This window comes from Pseudophryne corroboree, chromosome 1 (assembly GCF_028390025.1).
Source record: "Pseudophryne corroboree isolate aPseCor3 chromosome 1, aPseCor3.hap2, whole genome shotgun sequence".
NCBI classification, from domain to species: Eukaryota; Metazoa; Chordata; class Amphibia; order Anura; family Myobatrachidae; genus Pseudophryne; species Pseudophryne corroboree.
In genome coordinates, this window is record NC_086444.1 from 1,084,510,252 (window position 1) to 1,084,517,454 (window position 7,203).

Consider the following 7,203-nt stretch of genomic DNA (forward strand, 5'->3'; position numbering starts at 1 on the left):
TATATGGTAATAAATGTGTTGAATAATTGTACAAGCCTTTCAGAGTTTTAAATTCATTTATAGCATGAGCAGCTAGCGCCGGTTTCTTTTGTTTTTTGTTTTTCTTCTTTGTTGTAAAACCTGGGCCGTTTGGGTGCCTTGAGGACGGCGCTTGAGAACCTCTGACATACCACTTTTCTCTTCAGTGCAGTACTGCAGTGGATCAACAAGCAGGTAATCTAATAGGTCTCTAATGCACAATGGTGCATTGAAAAGTTAAATCCGCAGAGGGCGCAGGAGCTCAGTATCTATTTATTAGATGTAAAATTGTTGTAATATTCAATTTATCCACTAGATGGCACATGAAGTGATTTGTTTTCTAGCACTGAGATATATGTATAGTACAGTAGTGCCATATTTCATGGTAGCATTTTTACTGGAGGTATCACTCTTCAACTGAGCTTTTTAAAGATCAAACAGAAAACACTGATTTAGGCTAAAATGAAATGTATTTATGGCTGGAGGGATTTTTCCAGAAGAGTTTTTTTAATAATGAAATACAAGCTAAGTTTTGATAATATGGAAACTTAAACCTGTGCTAGCCATGACTGGAGTACCCCTTTCTCAGTGACTCTCCTCTGCTTCAGCTATAGTGTGGTTATTGCTCCCATGACCAGAAGAGCCACCATATACTCATATACCTCTGAACTCTCCCAATTTGGGCAGGACAGTTCCTTTTGTTGGGACTGTCCTGCTGTCCCACCTGTGGGTCATAGTGTCCTGCGAGGTGTGTGTGGGGGGGCAGTTGGGAGACCCTCTTACCCGCTTCAGAGCAGCGGTGAATAAACGCTGTGCCCCTAAAAAACTCTGCACCCACTCCTCCTTATACTATGCTGCAACCCCAGGTTACTTGCCATCCCAGGACTCTGCAACAAGTAGCAGCAGTAACAGGAAACAGATGCATGAACCACCACATGGTCCCACAGTGCTCAGAGTGGTGGCACCAGGAACATGTGTGGCCACTTACCGGCAGGGGGAGGTGAATCAGTTCGGCAGGAAGGGGCAAGACTATGTGTGGGGGGAGCAGTGTGGTGACCAGGAGGAGGAGGGGTCAGTGGTGGGGCTGCAGATGACGTGGGTGAGGAGGAGGCAGATAATCAGCTCAGCTGTATACTGCATGACGATGGAGGCCTGCTTGCCCCTTGCACACCCAGCACAGGCCATGCCCAGATCCCTCCAGCCAACTGCTGGTGTCTTCTACCCCAGACTGGCTGGGAGCTGTGTGGGAACTGGTGACACACACACACACACACACACACACACACACACACACACACACACACACACACACACACACACACACCTCTATAATCCAGCCCTGGTGTGTATCATTTTGACGGGCTTTTAATTAGTACATATATATATATATATATATATATATATATATATATAAAAGTATAAGTTTGCTTGTTTGTTTATATGTATGTATTTGAATATCTTCCACAGCTCTCAAGTTGAAGCTGCCAAAAAATAAAAAAATGAAGCTATTAGACCACATAGCGACAGCACGACAATGTGACAAAGTGATAGAGCGACAAATATTGAAAACATAATTTTTTAGTAGTAAAAAATTGTTTGACTGATGGAAGAAGATCTTGTGACAACACAACATAGCGTCAATGTGACAAATCAACAAATCTTGCAACAATAAATTCTTTGGAACCTCCAGGATTGCCACCCCTCCAACTGCAACTTAAAATAGGTGCTCCTATAATGCTCCTATAATGCTTCTACGAGATTTAGATCCGCCTAAGCTCTGCAATGGTACAAGACTAATAATAAAAGCTTTACGGTTTCACGTCATTGAAGCACAAATACAAACTGGTTGTGGCAAAGGAGAAGACACTTTTATTCCTATAATGCCACTAATAACATCTGAGATACAGTTTCGATTTAAATACTTGCAATTTCCAGTAAGATTAAGTTTTGCAATGTTGAGCAATAAATCCCAGTGACAGACACTTAAAGTTATTGGGCTTCAACTACAAGACGACTGCTTCTGCCATAGTCACCTGTATATAGGATGCTCTAGAGTAGGAACTGATACAAATCTTTATGTATACTCTCCTTTCCAAAAAACTTGCAATATTGTATATAAAGAAGTTCTGTAAATTCTAATTTTACTTTAAACTATGTTTATAAAATAGTATAAGGTACAATATAAAAGTATTAGAATTAATACAAATATTAGCAGTAAGCTTTGTTAAAATTAAAGAAATGAATAACGTTTTTGTTTTTGCTGTTATTTTGTTATAAAATAATATAATAATAATATAATAATTGTAATTGTAATAAAAAAGTATAAAATAATACATTTACTTAACTATTAATTATTAAATCATAGGGGATAATTCAGATCTGATTGCAACAGCAAATTTGTTAGCAGATGGGCAAAACCATGTGTACTGCAGGGGGAGGCAGATATAACATTTGCAGAGAGAGTTAGATATGGGTGGGTTATTGTTTCTGTGCAAGGTAAATACTGGCTGCTTTATTTTTACACTGCAATTTAGATTACAGTTTGAACACACCCCACCCAAATCTAACGCTATCTGCACACGTTACATCTGCCCCCGGCAGTGCACATGGTTTTGCCCATTAGCTAACAAATTTGCTGCTGCAATCAGATCTAAATTAGGCCCATAGCTGCAATAAAATTATTTCAATTTCACTGAAATAAAATTATGTTTAGTTAAGCTTTTATTTTATTTCTCTAAATCAGAGCTTTTGTATATTTTCTAAATAGCATTTTTGGTCTATTTATCAAATAATTTGCTAATATATAAAAACTGCGCAATGCAGTGTGACCATGCTTATGTTTTATATAAATAACCACAATTGGAATGCTAGCATCCGCTCCCTTCCTTGTGACTGCCACCAGGCAGCTTGGTTTAAAATTGTACCAGTCTAGAGTGCAGATGCCATCCTGCTCCCAAACAGATTCCCCCAGAGCCGGCCTTAGGCATAGGCAAAGTAGGCAATTGCCTAGGGCATTTGGTATGCCTAGGGGCATCATCAGCTTCTGCTGATTAAAATGATATGCGGCATGCCTATATTCTGTGTGTAACTGAGGCTGTATCTGCATACGAAATGCTACGTTGCAGTGTATTCCTGGAAATCACTGTAATATAGCATTTCGTATGCAGATAAAGCCACAGTCGCACACAGAACATAGGCATGCTGCATATCATTTTAATCAGCAAAAGCTGCTTGTGCATCCAAGTCACATATAAATGCAAATAGGACGCATTTTCATAAACAAAAGGCGCACCAACGTTAGCAGAGCTGCCAGCTGACTCATGCCAGGCATCTCCTGCAGAACTAGCGGCGGTGCTAGGGGGCACCAGCCATAATCTTGCCTAGGGCATCATATTGGTTAGGGCCGGCTCTGGATTCCCCCACATACACACACACACACACACCCACACCCCTTGAAAGTCAGGTAAACAGGAGTGACTGCAGCATAAATAAGAGCTTTAGGGGCCTATTTATTAACAAGCAGCAATAACATTGATTTTTCTTTTTTAGCATTGCCTTTGGCAGTGTTACAAAATCTGTTCTCACCACTATTTTGCACAAATTCTTCCTAAAGCTGCAGAGCAATTCTTAGCTGCCTTGGCAATACTGGACCAGAGAGATAAGGGTAACTTACTGTTATAGATCTTATTGCCTGTAATTATGGCCAGAGATAGAATTGATAGTGCAGCCTTGCTTAATACCCCAAAAATATGCAAGCTATATTATTTATGTTATGAGATTCATTGTATAACCCATAATTTTATGTTGACATGTGAGGGAGAATATTTTGTTTGCTAAATTATAAAAAAATAATTAATTGAGGTTAATGTAATTTATTAATCTATGAAACACTGTAATTAATATCTATAAAGTGTATTTACTAGTGTTTAAAGTGGTGCTGAAAGAGTTAATAAAATGCTGCGTGCAGCGCTGAGGGGGAAGCAGGGGAAACTTCTAGACTCACGACAAAGGGGACCCATTCGCTGGGAGCGGAAAAGAGGGGTTTCGAGGGGCAGGAGGGATTGCGTGTCACTGGAGGGGAGTGTATATAAGTCGCCTCCTGGCGGCAGCCAGTCAGTCTGCTGATCCCCCTGGCCAAAGTGCACAGATACTTAACGTTTAAATGTACGACAATAAAAATCCTTGCAACGAAAGTACAGTTAGCGGGCTGTAAAGGAACGGATAAGCTAATTAGCAGCATTAAATCTATGGCCTTTTGAGGAAGAAAGTACTACGAAAGGTCATTAATATATATATTGCATTGACTTTATAAAAAGAAATTAGCAAATTAAACAACTGTTGGCCTAATTCAGATCCGATCACTGGGCTGCGTTTTTTTTGCTGCCCTGCGAACAGGGGGAGGGGAAAACGCACAAGTGTGCGATCGCTTCATTAGCAGAGCTGTCTCTGCGCAGGCCAGGACTTACTCAGCCACTGCGATTGAATCCTTCTGATCGGGGCCAGAGCTGACGTCAGCCATCCTACCTCAAAATGCCTGATCCCACCTGCGTTTTTTCCGGACAGTCCTGGAAAACGGTCAGGTGCCACCCACCAACGGTCTCTTGCCCGGTGCTGTTGTGCGACACGCCGGTGCATTGCGGCTCACACGCGTGCGCAGTTCAGATCTGATCGCACACTGTGTTACGACACAACTTAGAGCAGCTTTAATTATATCAGATGTCTCTAAGACGATTGCAGAACTGAAGCAAAGGAAGAAATTGATTGGCGTTAGAAGGAAACAGAAGTAACTAAATAGAGGATATATGGTACAAATTATCTGTGGAAGTAGTAACTTACAGTACTAATCTGTGCACATTTGTTGCTGAAATTTTGACCACAAAGCGGACGATTAAAACTTTGTTTCCTGACAAACTTATAGACCAACAAATATGCAAAAGTGGTACGTGTCGGACACTTAAGGAACATTACTCACACGCATATTTATTGGAGCAGTCTACAAAATCAGAAAGGATATAGAGTCTGATAATAGTAAAGCTAAACATTTCTCAAAACATTTAGAGAGGAATCTCAGGACTGCAAGAGTGACTCACTTATTTTAAGTTGTATACTTTTAGGTTGTAAACTACATACTATAATTAAGGGCCCCAAATGTGCACAACGAGTCTAAAGGGGGGTACTCACAGAGAGATCCGTGCTTAAATTCCAAGCAATCTGACTAGATTGCTTAGAATTTAAGAACGGATCTCTCCGTGTGTATCCCCTACAGCAGTGATTTTCAACCTTTTATTACTCGCGGCACACCAAACAATATTTTAAAATTGCCAAGGCACGCCATCAGTTCCCCACAGAAAAAAACAAAAGACACACATTGGCCCTTATAGTAAAAAAAATCCACACATACATTGGCCTACACAGAAAAAACAATCACATTGCTCCCCACATGAATTATTCACATTGTTCCCCCCATAAATCCTTATTCTCCCCACATAAATCCTATTGTTCCCCACAGGAGGAAAAATAAATAAAAATATTAGCCCCTACTGGTCAGCTGTCCTCCTTCCTGTCTTCCTGTCCCTCAGTGGCGGGGGTTGTTCATAGTGGATTGCTGCGAATACTGAGCAGCGGGCGGTCGGGCAGGTTTGGATGTGGGTGGGCAAGGAAAGCTGTGTATGCAGGCGGGAACTGGAAGATGTGTATGCAGGCGGGTGGGCTGGCTGGATGGTGAGACACAGCGGCCGTGACCTATGATATCACACCGCCACATCTTCAAGGCATACGTCACGGCCGGAGCACGACTGATCCTCTAAGAAGAGCCCGGGCCAACAGTTCACTCTGAAGGTGCATGAAGCTGCTCTGGCTCCGCGGCACACCCTGCAACTGGTCGCGGCACACTAGTGTGCCATGGCACACTGGTTGAAAAAGCCTGCCCTACAGCGATAGCGATGCGCAGTCCCGCGCAACGCTATCGCCAATGCTAGATTGGCCTGCATGCAGGCACAATCTAGCAGGTCACTCATTTCACTGCTGGATGAAATGAGCGGCCCCCCCATCTGCCCCCCTCGCTGCGCTGTGCTGAGCGGGGTGAGAGATGTGTGCTGAGCCGTCACTGATAGATCGCTCAGCACACATCTCTGGCTTAAGAGGACCTGGGTAGATAAGTTGGTGAAAGACTATTTTTTGATAAGGGATTGTTTTTGCATTGCATGCATACTATTGTATAGGAATGATTTGGAGGGTTAGTAGTGGGGATTTGTATAATTATATATTTGTTTAAATGTTTAGTGCAAATATAACACTGTTGTGATATTTACTTGTAAATTAAAGTGATTATACTTACCGTATATGATGCCTTGCCTGAAAGTTGATCCACAGAGGCTGGAAAGAGAAGACAGGTATATAAGTGTATTGGTATAGAAAGTATTGTAATTGTATATGACACTCCTAGGAAAAGGCTTACCCAAGCATGCCTAAATATTATATTCTAGCTTTGGTGGAGGCACACACATTGTAACAGTCTACACCTTAAACTGGGAGGGTTAGTTACATTTGGAGGCACGAGCTGAGATCTAATTTCTCAGGGATATAATAATGGAGAACTTTACAGGAGAGGACATACAATTTTTTAGATGAAGAAGTAGGTGGGCAATTGAGCATGTTCCATGGGGTAAGCAGACCCAAAATCAAAGACAAATGGAGAGGGGAGCTGTAGAGACTGGTTACGATATTAATAGAAACAAAAAGGGAATTAGATACCGATTTATTTCCGCTAATGATAGTAGCTGATGAGGAAGCGGGTAGAAAGTGGCACATTATTAAGCCCAATGTAAAAGAGGAAGAATCAACTAGTGTTCACATATCAGCATTTTCCCCAGGTGTTTCAGATAGGAGTGAAAGAATTATATCAATGATACCAATATAACAGGTGGACAGTTTGACATCATAATGGACAGGATAGTTGCCCACCTAGAAAGATAGTGGTTGAAAATCTTTTTTGGTATTGTGCTGGTACCATTAGGAGAAGAGACCTACAAAGCTTGGAAAGAGGCTGCAGTACAGCAGGCTGAAGAATGGCAGTGCACTTATCAGATCAAAAGGCATATGGTGATAGAGAGCTTAAGAGGGCCTGCCATGGGTATTGTATAGGCTGCCAGATGTAGCAACCCAAATGCCACACTGGAAACTTAT